A 19,312-nucleotide genomic window follows, 5' to 3' on the forward strand; every position below is an offset into this window, starting at 1 on the left:
GAAAAAAAAATACAGATAAGAAAGTAGTCATTATAAACAGAAGACAGATGCTCCTCCATCCTGCAAAGTCTAGAGCAATTGGCTGTGTTAGATGAGGAACGACTCCCTTGAAGCTGCAATATGTAAGGCTATGAAAGATCTCACATGCAGAGCAAGTTCTTGTGAGGATCCATCTAATTACCCATCTAATCCCAATTTCATTCTGTGTTATCTCACTGCTTGCAACTTCTCAGTGAAATCAAATGAAGTTCAGGAGTGGAGGAAGTGCTCAGGATCATCACAGATGGTGGAATACAGCCCAGTGTACAACCAGACCTGAAAACAGCAGAGATACATAACCACTTGAAAAGAAATCACTAAAAATATTAAACATGATTTACAAAACTTTCTGAGGAGATGAGTAAATAGCACAGGGATTGATGCATTTTCTTTTCTCTGAAGGTGCCCCAGACCATATCAACGTTTCATCTGTCCATCAGAGGCCCAAACTTTTGCTCTTTGACCAACGTGGGCCACATCCTTAGATATAGATCCAGTTAACAATTATTAACAGTAGTGTTATAATGATGAAAAAGAACAATTGCAAGTTATCTAATAAAACCCAAACACAAAGTAGGCAAAGGTCAACAGAGTCAATAAGAAGTCCTCAATTATCACCATCCTCTTAAAAGAGGAGATTAGGAAGTGACTCCTCCTGGATTTTAAGGGCTCATGGGAAGATTTTAGACTCTGATGGCTGTAACTCCAGCAAACAGAGCTGGAACAAAGTCTAGGGCTGGAAGACTGAACCTCAGGAAACTCAAGTTGAAAACCGAAGAAAAACTATTGTTTGTGTTTAACAGCAAGAGCAAACCAGCTCATTAGAAGTAATTCCTATCATGTTGACCCTGAAAGTCAAAGGGGATTTCTTTGCAAAATGTATGCTTAAAGCCTATTGCAGGGTACAGATTTGGGGTGGAAATTCCCACGTGAAATAGGCCGATGTCACAAAGTGATCACTGCACTTTGGCCCTTAGCAAAGCAACGTGTGGACAGGGAGATGCCTCCATTCACTTGGAGGTGAATGTGCCATCACCTCATCAAATGGGACACAAAAGAGAGCTGCAAGATGTGAACCAATACTTTCCATGCACCTGCTGGCAGACATCAGCCATCACGTGGCTTTTTACTGCTGCTTTCCTTGTCAGACCATGGTGTATGTTTTCCATGGAATAACCAGCAGCGCTAATTGTAAAAGCCTCAAGTTTCCCCTGCACTAGGAAAAGTGCAGTGTGAATAATTTCTGGAGCATTACAGAGACAACCAAGGATTGAGATGCAAACAACCAAGAAAAGCATCAAAGGGCAAATATATATATATAAAAATAAATATATAAATATATACATGTATATATATGCATTCCTGTTAGTAGCAACAAAGCTAGATAATATCTTCCTGCTAATGGACTTAGAGCAGTAATTTAGACCTGCTGCATTCTACCTGCCAAGCTGTTCCACTAATTACCCTGGACCACAAAATTAGTAATTTACTAGGTCATTATTTTTAAATTTTAATGCAGCAAGTTGTCCTTTTCTGATTTAAAATTACGTACTGAACAGTTCCCAATCCACTGAAATCAACTTTTTGACCCAAGTTATCCTGATATCCAAGAAATCTGGAATTTGTAGTTTGCATTGCAACATAAACAAACTTTGTTAACAAGAGAGAAAAAAAATAAAAAGAATCAAGAGAAGTAACTGCTCCAGCTGGATTCTTTTTCCTTTCTTCCATATTTCAAGTTTTATTCTGATGTGGAAAATATGCATCACAAAAATTTTCATTGGGCAGAAAAAACATTTCCAGTCCTATTTTCTCCTGAGGTTTCCTCTATTTCCCACATGCCAACACAAACATATTTTACTTCTCAGGTCCAAGCAGAACCACAGCAAGGGCCAGAAAATAGCGAAGGAACACCTGATAAAACCGGAATGTAATTAATGTACTTCACTGAAAGCAAAGGACCAATAATTCATTGTTAGGAAAGGGAGGGGAGAACCTCAAAATGTTGCACATTCAGAAAAACCTGGGCTTGCCTTCATAGATTCATGGAATTCCATACACTCAGACTCTGAATTCAGGGAAATCCAGCAAAACCTTGAACTCAAAACCACATTTCTCAGAAAGTCTGAAGCATTCAAAACCATCTGAAGATCCCTTTTCATAACCACAGTATTCTATAAGTGTCCACCTACTAGTGTTATTAGCATTTCTTGGTGGTAACGGGGGGAGATTCACACAGCTTGTCTCACATGGCAGAGACAAACTCTGGGGCTGGATGAAACGTGCCCCTGTCCTGGAAACCACCTCTCTCATTTGTTTGTTTGCTTGCTTAAGAAAGATTAAACAAAACCAGCAGTCATAAAACTGCAGTATTGATGCAGCGGGCCATTTGTTACTTTTTTTTTTCTTCCCGATTTTTCTGTTAGAACACGTGAACTTGCTTCCCTTGGAAGCATCTGTTCCATGCCTTTATTAAGCTCTGGAGAAAAGAGCCCATTCCTTATGCAGTGCAAAGGGTAAAATGTCAAAATCAGCCTTAAATACAGAGACCCGAGCACCTTATTACCATCAGGAACAGAGTCAGTTCTGCCTGTGCTCTTACTGGGGGTCCCAGCAGCACAGGGCAAGAGAACAGGGAAAGCAAACTCTAAGCCATCTAACTCACAGCATCTCTAAAGGAAGATCTGCAGCTGGGAATAGAGCCTGGCCTTGTATGATGACACTTGTCATTGTCATACTACAGATCTGTGCCACCAACCAGTGGGGTTACTGACCAAAGAAAACCCAACCAAAGCTGCAAGGCAAAGGGTACTTTTTACAGGCTTTAAGGTAGGGTTATAGAAATGAAAGATGAATATTAGAACAGGCTGCCCAGGGAGGTGCTGCGCGCTTCTCTGTGCATGGGAAAAACCCAACCCGCACCCATGGAACTGCTGGGAGTGGTGCTGCACCCTGAGCAGGTGGGTGGGAAGAAGGTGGTGATAGTGAGGAGGATGGCACAGACTGCATCCCATGACAGCTCTGAGCAACAGCTCCTTTCTTTGCTTGTTCGGCTTATCAGAAAGGGACATCCACCAGGAAAGGAAGCGGCGGCACTACTAAGGCAAATGAGGCACATAAACAAGGCTGTTGCTGTGGGACTTCTCCCCTTCCCCTTCCTGCCCCCCCCTCCCGTCCCTGCACACCAGTCACAGGACCAGCACGCATCCTGCCAAAAACAGAAGCAGATTTCCTGAACAACAGGAACAAGGAAGGCCACAGGCAGAGCTAATGCTGTTACATTAAAAGACTGATTTTTGCTGTGTTGATAGCTTGCTCAGATTTTAAGCTTTTAGAAACATGATGAAAACACAAGCAGAGGTTCCAGAAAACCAGGAGCCCGTAACATAGAATCAGAGCATCATTAAGGTTGGAAAAAGACCACTAAGATCATCTAGCCCAACCATCCACATATCACCAACATTGCCCACTGAGCCATGTCCCTAAGTACCACATCTACACATTTCTTGAACATTTCCATGGATGGTGACTCCACCACCTCCTTGGCAGAAACATCAGTCAAACGCTCCTCAATAACCAAAGCTTTTCCTCTCCCCTCCTCCCTCCCCCACCTTTTGCCATTTTCCTAAAACTGTTAAGACAGTGTGGCATTAAAAGCGCCTCCATGGAGGTAGCGATGCAGGAGAGGAGAACTGGAGGTGCCCTGAGACACCATGCAAAGCCCTGAAAAGAAAGCAGCACTTGTATTTAGAAGCTCACTTTGTAGTCTGTGGCTGTTGATGACAGGATGATAGGTAGGATTTCCCATCTGGAAACTCCATCCCTAACATTGGTGGGAAAAGCAGAATTAATGACAAAACCACGAATAATAAAAACACAGTAAAGAGAATAATAAAAACACAGTAGAGAGATTAAACCCAGCAAAAATATTAGCGTTTGAAGTTGGCTAAAAGATGGTTGAATCTGTTCTCCTCTGTTACCCAACCAACCTTTGCATTTACTGTCAAGTACTGTAAAACAGAGCACCTATTGTGGGATACCCACTTAAGCAAGGGGATTGGGCTTGATGAGGTCGATGAGACCGGAGGTCTCTTCCAACCCCTACAGTCCTGCGATTCTGTGATTATGCTTTTTATTGCACAGGGTGTCGCTCAGACTGATTTCTCCAGCTCCAAAAATAAAGAACGAGGACAAACGTGTGCCTTTTCCACAGATGGCAACCTTCACACCAAGCCCTGCGTGCCCCTGAAGTCACAGCAGGTCACAGAAGAAGCATCAGGAAAACCTGGTGGACATTATACCCAATGCAGATCCTGGAAAGTAGGTCTTGGCCAAAGAAATGTGGATGTATACACATTAATATGGGCATATATGTGTGAACACCTGCAGAGCAGGTGTGCAGTAGTTCTTGGTGGAAGTACCTCCGGCCATAACAAAACCTGAGGCTTGCTGCTGGCCAGGAGGCTGCACTGGGGCTGTGTGTGCAGTGAGATAGCATCAGCCATATTCTGATTAGCATTCCAGCCACAGAGCCCTGCTCTGCATGCAAAGCACGGGAGAAAATGTGCGTGTGTAATTGCACAATTAAATGTTGCGTCAATACAGCAATTCTTTCGAGGAGGAAGCTGTTCCCGATGCTTCCCTGAGGATTAAAGGATCAATGTGTATTTCTGAAGTGAATGGGATTGTGTTTGTTTTCTTTCTCTTTTTCTTAATAAAGTCAAAGTTGAACATGGAGAGAGTGCAGATTGCTTTTTAGTGACTCACTCCTACTTCAAAACAATGCTGTATAAAGCATGCATTCATAGCCAGCCCAGATTCCTTAACGAGCTCTGAAAGGACTCTCAAAATATTTCTTTGATTGCAGTCCGGCCACACTCTCCACTCATCCACTCACACCCTATGAGAAGGGCAGCCAGGGAAACAGCTGGTGTTTGGAAGGAAAAGAAAGGCAAAAAACTGAAATGAAAAAACCCCTCAGGTGAAACCCTGATGCCAAACCATCCATTAAGCAGCACTGTGTCCCCAAGCTGGGCTTGGTCTAGATAATCTTAGTGGTCTTGTCCAAACTTAGTGATCCTATGATTCTAAGAAAATGAGCAGTGGCCAGTCCTCTGCTCCAGGACCAAAAGAGACCAAAAAGCAAGCACAAAATTTCACTTGCACCCTATTATTCCTCTGGAGACAGTATAAAACCAGTCAATACCTGCCTTTACCCATATATTCATTGCCCTGATACAATTGGACACCATGCCCAGGATGCCCTTTTGTTGCCTCATGTACTTTTGGATGACCAGCACAAGATGGTTGCTGCTCTACGGCGAGGAAGAGGCTCTTCTGTGCTGCAGTGGGTTTGACCTGGTCATGGGCAGGCCGAGAAGGGAGTGAAGTTTCACATGCACACCCTAAGCACAGTCCCTCAAGGATGCAGATGCGTCATCCATAGACAAGTACTCATTCAACTGTTTAATTCTGATCTGGAAAATCTGAGGGGCAGGAAAGGGAAAAAGATGAAGGGGAACACGGGCATGATGCATCACTGATTTCCACCAGAACTGGGGCAGGGAGGGACACTGAAAGCACAACAGCAGGGCAAAGAGCTGGGAGCAGCAACAGGAAAGGAATGTTGGGGCTGTCTTGTATTAGGGACAGCAGGTGTGGGATGGGGACACAACTTCACAGCTGTCCCTAGGGCCAGCAGAGCTACTTGGGGCTTAATGTCCCTTATGGGACACTCTGAAGAGCTGGGCAGGACGCTAATCTCTTGGCAGCTGGAGCACGCTGCTGGTGCCAGTACTCTTCTAGGGAACTCGGCTAATTACCGGAAGAGGCATATCGGTTACGCATGAAAAAGGAGTGGGTGGATTTGCATACTTGGTCCATAATCCACCATTAAATTCAAGTGTCATTAATGTTCGTGTGTGCTCTTTTCTGATAAAATATCCTATTTCAAAATACTCACTTTGCTAACTCAAAGCTCGCACTTGTTTGTTCATTACTGCTTTTCCCCGTTGCACAGTCCCATCAACATCCCTGTGCACCAAACACCTGCACATTTACATTCACTTGTAAAAAATGGAGGAAAGAACATTCGCTCCCCAGAAGATCATAGCCAGCTGGCTGACTAAGGCACTGCTTCTTCCGTGGCCTCATCCTTATGTCTACAAATGGAGGAGTCCAGACAAGGACTGAGGATGAGTTCACTGATTGATTAAGGGCTTGCAACACCTGGCTTCAGTCCCAGCAGTTCTAATCCTGGATGAGCTGGGGCAGGCCAAGATAAGGATCAGAAAGTAGGTGTAAATGGTCAGCTCTCAAAACAGGCACATCCCACCAGCGCGGCTGGGACTTGTGTTGCTTGATGTATCTGCAAACCATCTGGAACAGCAATGAGGTAAGGAAGCTTGCTGAGGACATGCAGCTTGGAGAGCACTGGGAGAAAGAGCAGACATGGGGAACTGCACAGGGAGCTCACAGGACTGAAAGGCTGGGCAATAAAATGGCACTCAAAAGTCAGAGCAGAGTAAATATCAAGTGATGCACATGGGGAAAACAAGTCTTAAATTCAGGAATGAAATGATGGTTTCTGAAGTGCTTAATACTACTCAGGACTGAGACCTTTGGACGAGCACAGGCAATCTGACAAAGACATCGCTAAGTGCTCAGCTAATACAGCACATAGGGAGTATTATGAAAGAAACTGAACCAGAGAAGCAAACATCATTATATCACTGTATCAACCCCTGGTTCACCAGTACTGTAGAGCTGTATTACAGTGCAGCACAGTAGTACAGGGTACTACTACACTGTAGAGCATATGCAACGTTTGCCCTCTCTTCTCCAAAACCCATCTGAGAAGCGATGCAGGCTCTGAGGACAATCGCCTGGATTCCCTCCAGTCACCAGTGATAACGAAGAAGACTGAGAGTCTTCACCTCTCACAGTACATAGAAAGGCCAGCAGAGTTTGTTGCTACCGATACTGTAGAAGGAAAGGGTTGAAACAGGCTCAAGGAGAGACTGGACAACTCTGCAGAAGAACAATCCACTGAAGATTACTAAAGAGTCACGAACCACATTCATTCATGTCAGGAAATTCCCTGAGCTGAAAACAGTTGGAGACTGGAAAAGTAATCGCTGAAGCATCATGCAAGTTTTTCCCACTGTTCTTCCCCCGGCATCTTACTGTGATTTTTATTGGAGAAAATGTACTGGGTCACACTGATACATGAGTGCAATTTCCTCCTCTCAGTAGGAATCAAAACCGTATCTTCCAACATCTCACAAACCAGACAGCCTCATCTTTGCTCATTCCCTAGGAAAAGAAAAAACAACCAACAGCTTTTATTCTACAATCCCTAAGTATTCCAGAGAACAAGATTAACCATAGCTCTCATGTTGCGCTTGGGACACTCAGGCAGGAAAGGGTAATTCTACATTTCAGGCCAAGGAAAGTTCACGCATTTTATCAAGTGACTGTCAAATATAACAAAAAGACTTAAACCCCCATCTCTCAAGCATGGACTTTTTCCCAGACTTCTTCTTGCCAATATACAGGCCTGGTTTTTCATTTCCAGGAATATCTTGTTAGACACCTATATGTGGATATACAGCTGGTCTCCTGATGCTAAAAAAAGGTATAGCAGCAGAGCTGGGGTAGAAACAGCAGACTGAGGGCACTCCAAGGGGAAACAAAGGGACAGGAACTCCTACTACAAGTGGTAATGTTTCCACTATCTTTAAACTACATAGCTGGCTCCTGGTTAAACTTTGAAGTAAAAGGTATACATGCAGTATAAAAACGTTTACATCTGTGATCTTGGGCAACTCTTTATTTCTTGCATAGATAAAGTGAAGTCTTTCTTTACTCAATACCTGAAGAATTCTTGGATACTCAAGACATACAAATTACGTTCCTTCTCTCCCAACTTCTTCATGATTGGAGACTGTACCCTAATGGGTGGTAAAGCAATATTTATTCTAATGTAACAACAATTCCATGAGCTACCCTTCCAAACTCAGAGAGTGGAGAATTATTAAAACGCTCGGTTTGGGTGTGTTGCTGCGTAAAGACTCCCACATACAGACTGGTTAGAAGGTAAGCAGCACTTGCTAGACAACCCAGTGACTCATCACTGAACGCATCGTTAATCATATGTTACAGCATGTCTGACTTCATAGAATACCGTAGGTGGTGAAATGATCTGTGAATGAATTCAAGGTCTTGCTAGCTTTTATGAGGTTACATCGCTTCAGACTCCAAAAGCCTCAGCTGGGCAGGAAGCTGTTGAGGGATTGCTGTAGCAACCCGGGCCATGTTCCCAGCATGCCAGGTCCCTGCTCTCAGTGGTGGCTTTGGAGAACATTTAGGCTTGGCCCTGGCTGGAGCTTCTGCTTCTCACCCATTGTGTGGCACTCACACAGGGCTGGCTTGGGCAGAGCTGGATTTTGCTGCCTGAGGATGAAGGGTGGAAGCCAGGTAGTTCCTATGAGGGCAAGGAGTATGATTTGACTGTATATAAAGCAAGACGAAAGCCCTGCAAGCCAGGCACATCACCTTAACCAGCACTTGGTCTATTCCCAGTATGACATTCATGCGAAGGACTTTTTCAAGCTACGTAATCCCTGGCAAAATGAGGCACTTCTTTACCTTGCGGAAACAAACTGCACACACATCAGCCTACCAGTGTTACGGCACAGACTGTTCCTGCCCTGCAACAAGGAGCTGCAGCCAACACCTTCCACCTCCAGGTGCAAAAAGTCTTGCTGTGCTACATCAAGGGCTCCAGCACCTTTTGTCTTTTAAGACCTTGTAATGAGACCAAAATAAGACACATCAGGACCAAGTCTGTATGGGGAAAAATATCGGATGCTAATACCCAAACTGACAAATGAAACACTTCACACATCAGGTGGAAATGTTTCTAGCACCCTGCTCCAAGCTCTCTGGTTGCACAACAGGCCCTTGGAAAACAATTCTTTTTCCAGCAAAGACAGACCCTTAAGGGATGTGGTGGTTTGATTCCATGAACAGTTTGACCTCAGAGGCATCTGCTTCAGATGAGTGACTCACTCCATTTCAAGAAGCAGAAGGGTGAAACTAGTAATTAAGGGTGCAGCTTACTTGCTTGGACAGGCTTCGTATGCTCAAGTCGTGAGTGGTCTCACTGTTACTATATTTAATGAACTCTCCCAATTAAGTATTTTGTTTCCTTCATCCCATAATGATGATGGTTTCTGCATGTTAAATGTAAGCCATCAGGAGGCTGCTCTTTGTTGTACATTTGCAAGTTTACTTTGGACTCCTTCACAGCTGGTAGGACAAATACCAGTTGTGGAACCGCTAAGAAACTTGGCATGAAAGGATCTGTTTCCAAAAACTTCTTGGGCATAGTAGAAAATAATTGATTTGGGCTAAAAGTACATTAAATATTAGCTGAACTTTCTTGTGATTTTTGGAGGAATGAATTGAAAACAGATGTAAAGTACTTCACATCAGTCAAATGTAATTGCAGGGTCTTCTATCCCTCTCACCCAGTTGAGTGGATTTCAGCTTTGCCACAGCCCTGAACAAGAACATCCTTGATCTGCAGCCCTGTTCAGCTGTTGCATTTCGAGCTCACACACCTCAACCTTTAGTTGGAAGCATTCCCCTTGGGGAGAAGAAGAGCCTCGTTCATTCTCTGCACCACATTTAATCTTGCCCCACTACTTAGACCACCTACAGGGATGCCAATTAGCATCAGCTGCATTACGCTGAACTTTTATTTACAGCAGCTCTTGCTGGGAACCACATCTTAGGCAGCCTCATGGGCAGCCTCTCACATAGCCGCATGCTTACAGCAGGATCCTGCACAGCTCACCACCAAATGGCAGCAACTGCACGCTGATAGACTTTGCATGGAAAATTGCTGGCTGAGTGCGTTTAATTGCAAATTAGCAGCTGGAAACTAGGAGGGGTGAGAAGCCAGCAGTCTGCAGAGGAATTTGGAAACCTCCAATGAAACATTCGATGAGCAAAGCAATGGCGTGCTTGGTTTTGCTGTATCCAGAAGACTTACAGTTCAAGACACAGCCAGAGGCCACATGCTTCTTTGTCAGGACGTCTAAGAGAACACCTGCATTTTACAAGGGTAGGTGTTACAAGCACCTGAAGGCAGCATGGGGCTGTGCTGGTCAGAGGCTTGCAGTGGCAATTAATTAAGACTGGCTCTTACGGTATCTTGGAGCTGCTCAGGAGTTCGCTGCTTTCAGTGCACCAAGCAGCTCTGCGTACAGCAGTTGTTGAGGAACTTATTTACTTTTTGTAAGATACTAATGTCGTGTTTCTCTTTGTTTCTTTTTCAGAAGGGGAAAACAAAAAAAAAAAACAACCACAAACTTCAAAGTGCAACTAAGCAAAAGCCTGTTGGATGCACATCTGGGGTGGCTGAAGTATAGACATCTACAGAACTGGATCTGCACGACTCCTTTTAACAGTCCTTAAGTGAAGTTTTCCTTCTTTACATACAGAGATAGGTCTGATAACAGCAGCAGCTGAAAAACTGACAATTTATCTTCATGACATCCCCATGGGTGATGAGACAAAGCACGACATGAAGACCCACATGCACAGACAAAGACATGAAGCACTAAAAAGTGCCCCTGCAAAGTCCTAAAAAAAGATTGTGGCAGAAAAAAAACCTGAAACAAAACAGATCTCACACATGCAGAATCAGTCCCAATACTACCAGCATAGATAGGACGGCTGCCAAAACCCATCAAAATGGCAGTTTGGTATAAGGAGCCAAGCCATAGAGTAGAGATATGAATTGCTATGAATTAGCAGCAGGAAGGAACTTGAAATTCATTCCTCTTTAGTAAGTCATCAGATAGCAAGAAATGAGGAACAGAGACAGTGTGAATTCAGTACCAACAGTACCAACAGCTTTATCCCTGTATGACATCGGGACTGACTGCTCACTGGCCTCACACAAAGCCAGTTTTTTGCTAAATGATGCAAACTAAGTGCAACTTGCTGTATTCACAAATACAGCCAACAAACCCTGTATGTTTTCTACAGTAGTAACTAGACTTTTCAAAAGGAAGCCACTAGAGTATTTGAAAACTTTAGGGATGCTCTTTCTTTTCAGTCAAAATTTGCTCTTAATTTGTCCCATGGACTTAATTTTTGGAAAATCCAAACGTGACCCAAAAAAGAAACAAGAGTAGTGAAAGACCAACGAGCACATGGAAAAAAAAAATATATATATATATATCCCAGAGGAAATATCTACTTGATAGTCCTCTGTGGATACCAACAGCTAAATACTAATTGATAGAGATGCAGAGCCTGACCTTGGCTGGTATCTAAAGGAATAGCACATCCTGCTGGCCGGAGCACTTTGCTAAGAGCCCTGGGCTATTCATTGGAAAGTCCCAATCACGAGTGCAAGACGCAAGGTGAAAACAAAAAGACATAGGAAAAAGATTAGGCAGGACAAGCCTCAACATGCTCAGTTTTGTCGTCAGCTCTTGGCCCAGCTCGCCCGCGTTACAATTATATCCTCATTCCTCAGAGCAAAATGCAGTTCAAAGAGACAATAAAATCCTTTTTAGTCTTGCGCTTGGCAGCAACGTCACTGAAACGGAACTGAAATGACTCCTGGAGATAAGGCGACAAAGGAAGTTAAACTGTTCCCTACAGTTTGCCACTGGGAAAATGGCAGTGCAGAAATAAAAGCGCCACTGTGCACGTGGCTCCTGCCTTCACTCAAAGAAGTGGGACCTACGCTGTGGTTTTAAAAGAGATGCTATTTTACTGCCAGGAGAATGGGTCACCCTTTTGGGGTACAGTCCAGGACCTGAGAAATTTGGGTTGGAGTTATGTAGATCACAAGACATCTTGGGAAGGAGTCAGTTATCCGAGCAGCCACCAAAATTGAGGTTCCCACCGCTTCTTTAATTCTCTCTTCTATGTGAAAAATAAGGAGCCCCAGTCAGGCATCTATGATCACGGTACAGCCTTTTCACCTTTAGTGATGGAATGGACAGGACCTTAGATGTGTCCCTTCCACTCAAGAATTACAATGGCCAAGTTTTTAGGGGAAAAAAAAAAGAGATTGGGGGCAGCTTGGGTCAGTTTAGCACCATAAAGAAAACAAGGAGAGGTGAAAGACAGAGCAAAGAGCAAGCTTGGGGTGGATCAACATCTGTGAGGTGTCCAAGAGAGCACCGCCCAATCCCACCTCCCTCCCAAGTCAGATTAACACAAACTGATGGAGCAGGGTGTGATGGTTCCCCAGGAAGCAATAAAGAAAAAAAACAAAAAAACAAAAAAAACACCCTGGAATTGCAGCCAGCGCTGTCTTTACCTCATCACTAGAGGTTTTCTACTGCTGACTAAAAGCATTACACGCTCAACAGCCATAGACAGTGAAATATTCGACCACTACAGCCCTAGACATGAATGAACAAGATAAGCAGAAATAAAAGGCCCTGTAATCTATTACTAAACTGCCCAGAAATCATCAAGCAATTATGTTGTAAGGTTACTAAATAATGAAGCAATGTCTTTTTGTATTGTTTCAAGACTATTTCACCAAAACTGCCCTCTCCAGTAGCTCTGTACCTTTGGGAGCTCTGTGTATCCCCAGAGGATGCCCTGATGCCTCACTACTGGTTTCCAGACATGCAAAAGGAACAAACTGTAGCCCTGTGGAGTACAGGCAACTTTGCTAATTATAACCAGGCTGAATGAGAACTTCATTATCCCACTGGAAAGCTGCAAATACTTCAGTCTGACTCAGTTTTTGTGCACCAGACTTTTTCCTCCCTTTCCCCATGTCAAGGAATTTCTTTCCACAGCAGTCAGGAAAGGGGCCTACAGATGAAGGCGGTCATGAATAATCAGGGAGGGAACTTTCCAGAACAAGGCACTAGTGTGAAAAAGTCTTTCTTCTGGGGCGACATTTGCATGACCGAGTGATGACACAAGAAGACTGCAAACAAAAAAGCCATTATACCCCTACCACGGCTTTCAAAATCTCCCAGCGCTGACTCGGTCCTTCCCTTCTGTGCCAAAGCATCTCCTTCTGGGGACAGGAATTCCAGCCCCATCTGCATCAGCATTTCCCCTTATGGAGATGGGACCGGAATGAAAAAATGCCATTTGATAAATGTTCTCATTCTGGACATAAGCTAACAACAGACTGAGAAAGAATCAGACAATGGAAATTATATACATTCACACAGTCCCAGCCTAGTATTCCTTCTTTTTTTTTTTTTTTTTAAATAGACTGCTGCTTGGGGGCTGCAGCTCCCCAATGGACAGCACAGCTCAGCCCAGATGCCAATCACACCCAGAATATCATAGAATCATTATGGTTGGAAAAGACCTCTAAGATCATTTAGTCCAACTGTCCATGTACTACCAATATTGCCCACTAAACCATGCCCTTAAGTACCAAATCTCCATGTTTCTTGAACACCTCCAGGGACAGCGACTCCACCACCTCCTGGGCAGCCTGTTCCAATGCATCACCACGCTTTTGGAGAAGTCTTTCCTAAACTGAACCTCCCTAGCGCAACCTGAGGCTATTTCCTCTAGTCCTATTGCTAGTTACATGGGAGTAAAGAATCCAGGGCACATCCTTGGGAAGGCAGCCCAAGTGCTATTGGGTACCATCGGGCTTGTGCTGGAAACCCAGCTGAGAGCTAACCAAAAACGCCTTGGAGACCCTGGACAAAGCCCTTTGTTCTGTAGGTCATTTGTTGTGACGCAGAGGGCTGAGCAGTGATACAAAGCAGGCAGGTTCAGCCCTGCTGTGGAAAAGCAGCTGGGGACTTCCAGAGCTGCATAGCAGGCACTGCGGGAACGATGGTGCTGGACCAAGCCCAGTCTCTGGAGCCCCAGAGGGTATGCTCAGCCGCTGGGAGAGGGGAAACCATTTCTCACCAGCATAGGAAGCCAAGCACTTGGTAACAAGTGAGACAGCTCTCCCCAAACTCCAGTTACACAAACAGCTGCCTTCTGCTGGGTTTCAACATGCTCCGCTGCTCCAAAAATAATTTCCTGCTTGATTTGATACCATTAGCAGGAGCGCAGAGCGCAGCATGAGCAGTCATGCAGCCTTGTGCTAGATCCAGCTAACCAATGGCTTCTAGAAAAAGCTCTGATTACCTTTTTTTTTTTTTTTTTGGCAGACAGGGACAATTACTCAGGAGGGATAGATAACTGAGGGATGTAATAAGTCCTCTCTTCTTTCTCTGTGGAAAGTTTTGACGCAGACATGGACAAAAGCGCCCACCACCTTAGTCTGTTCCCCTGGGCCCTTTCCATAGCTAACTGAGATTTCCCAGCCCTTGCAGCTTTAACACTCACTTATGGCACATAACCAAAACTCCACAGCCAAGCAGCAGTCAGCACCAGCAAAGTTCAGCGACAGCATCAGTGCTTGCTGGGCGATCAGGAGCTGCTGGGGTTCCCCGATAGCATAAGTACCCATAAATAGATATCACAACATCCTTCCTTCCCGACATGGTGCCCCTTTGGAGGCTTGCTGGAAAAATCCCAGCCCAGATCAGTGCTTTGGTAACAGCAATTCCAGTTCCGAGCTGGATTGGAATTTGGATAGCAAATTTGGCCCTACAGTGTATTGGATTTCCTCTTCCCTGTTCTCAGCCATCTGACATTCCTTTCCAAGGAGCAGCGCAGGACATGCCCTGGGGAGACTCCTCCAGGGCCTTACACCAACAGTGCTCTGGAAACCTCAAGAAGTACAGACAGCTAACCATGCCAACACCCAGCACGTCATCATCACACTCCATGCCCTAAGAAGTGCAACAGCATGATGCCCCAATTCTGATGCTGAGTACTTCGGTACTTGCACATGGGTAAGCTACTATTTCCCAAATTGAGCTGAGGGAATGTTCAGAAAAAAAATGAAGCAGCAAAAATAAAACCTGAAGCTGCTGCAAAGTGGTATTCTGAAGCTTATAGCAGATTTACAAAACCAGAGGCATGTTAAAGTTGCACAGAGCACATGCTAGCATGAAGGGGGATTCCCTAGTACAGTGTGAAGTCCCATTTCAGCATCTGTGGCGTTTTCCAATATTACCTGGCTGAGAAGCAAAGTTCCTTGACAGCATCAACCAAGGGGTTTTCCGCTGCCTTTGTTCTCCTGTTCTTTGAAATAAAAGTGTGCATCAGAACCTGCTCATACATTTGAAGCCCAAAGGATCACGAAGGACCATTTTGCCTAACCACCAACATTTCTTCCCATAATTATTCTTTGAGCTACAAATTGGGTTATGAAAGATTCCCCTATACCACAGTTAGAAGAAAACGGGGTGTGAAAAACCTACCATTGCTTCTGGGGAGTTTGGACATAAGCAGAAGTCAAACCTCCAGTTCCACGCAGGACAGTACTCAACCACTATGGCCCTGGCTTTCATATTTGAGGAAAAATATGCCTCTGAGCTGCCCCAAAAGCCAAGTGGGACCTCTCCTGTCACTGTGAGGAACAAAGAGAATAAGCCTGTGGAGAAGGTGGCTCTGCAGCTGCTGGGGACCTGGGCCAGGTGGAGGACAGGACTGGTGGGAAGGGCTCGAGCTGGTTTCCATGCTCAACTGACCCACGTCTGCAGCTGCTGCTGCTCCCATTGCTCCGGGGAGGGGAGATAGGCAGCCATTCAGCTTTTCCAGACAGAGCACAATTCCTGTTTACAGCCTCTGGGCTAGGCTTTTCAAAAGCAGGAGCTGGGTGTCTATTCTTGCGGGAAACCAGGTGTGTAAACAGTTCAATTAATACATCCAGCACACTGGGCTCTAGCACAGCAAAGAAGGCTAGTGGAGATGAGCCAAGAGCTCAGGAAGGAAAATACTTTTAAATAATATGCCTAATTAGAGATGGGCCTGAGCCAGAAGTCTGTACTTGAACACCTGGAAGAGCCCTGGGGAGCCAAAGTGTAACCTGAACCCAGATCCACATTTTGTAACTCTCCCACCCGATGAACAAAATCCCAGCCCCCGACTGCAATCTCACAGGGGTCTCCAGCAGCCAAACCTTTGAGATCCAGTTTCCTGCTTTCAACCAGACTACGATCAAGCTGCTGCCTCATGTCCCTCTCACTCAGCCCCATGCTCAGTTCAGGCATTGCTCAGTTCTGGCCAAAACAAAAAAGCCACCCCAATCAAAGGCCAAGCAGCTGCACCCATATCTGCAAGCCAAGAACTGTCAGTGATCCTCATTTTGTGCCAAAGTCCCAGAATTAGGGCTTGTTTAAGAGATGTGACCTCCATGGTGGGGAAAGCCCCATGTACAAAGCCTCACAAATAGCAGACTGGTCTCTTTCTCCTGCTTCCTCCCCCTCATCAAAGGTCTCCAGGTCCAGGATGGAGAGCTGCTATACCTCATAGAATCACAGGATCATCTGAGTTAGAAGGGGCCTATAAAGGCCATCTAGTCCAACTCCCCTGCAATGAACAGGGACAGCTACAGTAGATCAGGTGCTCAGAGCCTTGTCCTGCCTGACCTTGGGTGTCTTCAAGAACGGGGCATCCACCACCCCTTTGGGCATCTACACCTTTCTGTCTCTTCATACCACAATCCCATCTGGTGCTCTCTTTAGAGGTGAGCCCCATCACCACCAAACCTCCCTGCCACCACATGTCGTGCACTGCAGGACGCTCACCAGCCTGACTAAACATTTACTTTTGGATGGCTCACTTCCAAAGTCCAGAAATAGATCATCGCCCACAATTACAAAGTGCTTGGGCGTGCCATCAAATCAATTCCTTGCCCCTTTATAGCGTGCCATTTGCATTCCTGTGCTTTACATTTCACGCTGCCTCACTGCTGCCTGGCGCCGAGCTCACTGCAGTTCCCATCTCACAGACCTGCAGATATGCAAGGCCTTATCTCCCAGACGGACTATTCTTGGTAGTTATTAAACAGGAGGGGTTTGCATCATCTGACCTTGGGTCCTACTAGGCTGAGTTATTCCACAAGGGCACGGGGATTTTTTAAATTTTGCTTTCCCTTTTCCACCAGGCTCTTAGCCTCTCACCTATATATCATGAGGCATAGCTGAAGCACAGATGGGATTTGGATTTGCTCATGAGTGTTGCAATAGCCAAGGCAAAGCTCATCTTTTGGAAACCTTTGGAAAAATTTAGTTCCGCTGCTATTTCAAGCACTTTTACACCACTGATGTACTTTTCTAGCTATTGTCAATTCTTCCCTGCCTCAGCCAAACCTCCATTTCAAAACCATAAAACAATGAAAAAAATATAATACAGGCTTTATAATAAAAGCATGAGAAAAACTTTGAATCCTTAGAAGGCCAGGACACTCCTCTGAAGGGTGTTTGTCATGAAGCACCCAGGCAAAAGCAGAATGAGGCAATTTTTGTAGGGCAGGCAGATTATAGTCAGGCAATTAGACATCCCAGGCTGTGTAATCAATCACACGTAATGAGAGCACATGTGGGCATAGCATGAGGTGCAAGCCTGCTGTCACCAGCACCACCATGAAAATACATTGCATATCAGTGCAGCCTCCTCAGGTTATCCTCGTCATTCTTCACCAAATGATTTCTAAACATCTTTTCTAGTCATCAGTAGGTTAATCTAGAAATAGATTTCTTCCTACTATGAGCAGTAATTCCTAAAAGAAATAGAAGTAATGGCCTTAAGTTGCACTGGACGAGGTTCAGGTTGGATATTAGGGAAAATTCATCCTCAGAAAGAGTGGTAATGCAGTGGCACAGGCTGCCCAAGGAAGTGGTGGAGGTACTGTCCCTGGAGGTGTTCAGGAACTGTGCAGGTGTAGCATGAGGGATGTGGCTAGCAGGCAATACTGGTGGTAAGTGGATGGTTGGACCAAATCATCTTAGAGGTCTTTTCCAACCTCAGTGGTTCTATGAAGACTGGAAAATATCCAGAATTCTCCCTCATCTAAAATCCAGTTTTGTTTGTACAAAAGGAAGAGGGGAAAAAGTCCAAGCAGTGCAGACTGTAGATAATCTGTTACACAGCTTTATGTCAGGAAAGAGCCTTTCTACACTTCTATAGGAAGCAAGTCTGGTGCACGAACCTTTCACTCTTCTCAGCTTTAATAAACATTAGTGTCTTTAGTTCCACCTTTTTTAAGCCTGAACTTCTAAGAATCTGGCCTCCCACAAGCATTTCTCACGAGCTCCTAGATAGCTTTTCCAAAGGCATTTATAACCACATATTTTTTTATTTTATCGTTTTTTTAAAGAACTATCCTGCAGAAAACTTTTAGGGTTTGGGAAATTTCATTCCTTCCTCTACAAATTTCTTTACCCAGAGCTTGATTTGGAACGTAACTGAAAGGAAACCCTTTCAAGACTCCAGTAAGTCCCAGATCACATTCTCCAGTGTGAAAGAGAAATGAACCAAATCCCATAAAAATAGAGATGATGTAGATTTTGAAAGGTTTTATAATTAGATCTCATAAAGCAGTTAATCCAAAAATTTCATCTTAGGATATACAGGGAATAAAGGAATATTTATTGAGACCAAGGAAAATAATACTGCATACAAACCACAAAGGATTACATGTATGAAGTCGTCACATTAATACAAAAATACATTAAAGTTGAGGCAATACTTGCTGCAATGACAAACAAGCAAAAAAAAAAAAAAAAAAGTTCAGATGCTCAAAAATAGGTAATGTTTCTACATCCTGAACTCACACTACAAAAAATGAACCAGAGTTCTACCTGTACCGAATTCTCTTATTCTGAAAATCCACCTTAGATATCAGTAGGAGACTGAAGGAAAGTTGTGGTCATTTCTGGACTGGAAGGTGCTGGAAATACCTTTTCCTTTGGTTGAGATAAAGCACAGTTTGCCAGGATGAAAGGACAAGTCCCAGCAAGCTGGAGATGGTCATTGCAAGCCTCCTGTGCCCTCTGGCAGTGCTCCGTGCCAGGATGCTTTGCATACCTTCAGCTCTGCTGCTGGTAGAGCGGCTGCGAGCAGGGTTTCACAAGGAGCCTGCCATGAAATGAAGGCCCTGGGTGGGGCCACGGAAGCTGGTACAGTTCATGCCCAGGTCACAGCACTTTTATTTCCCTCTGAGCATGCCTGACCTTCACCTGCAGTGGCCCAGCACACACGAGAGGATGCTGCACCTCCTGTCCGTCCAGCAGCTCGCTGTTTGCCTCATCCGCCAGACCAAAGGTTTAACGCCCAACCCCATGCTTCTCCGAAGGGCTGCTTTTCTAATTGTCCTACACAGCAGCTTTATTTCAAGAAAACAGGA

The 19,312-nt window shown here is 44.7% G+C and overlaps 1 protein-coding gene across 2 annotated transcripts in view; it reads right to left on the bottom strand.

Annotated features, from left to right (window-relative positions):
* Positions 1-19,312, bottom strand: part of SLC67A1 (solute carrier family 67 member 1) — a 48,713-nt gene that overhangs the window by 20,233 nt on the left and 9,168 nt on the right. The gene's annotated exons all lie outside the window — the stretch shown is intronic.

The sequence above is a fragment of the Meleagris gallopavo genome, chromosome 5 (assembly GCF_905368555.1).
Source record: "Meleagris gallopavo chromosome 5, MGAL_WU_HG_1.1, whole genome shotgun sequence".
NCBI lineage: Eukaryota > Metazoa > Chordata > Aves > Galliformes > Phasianidae > Meleagris > Meleagris gallopavo.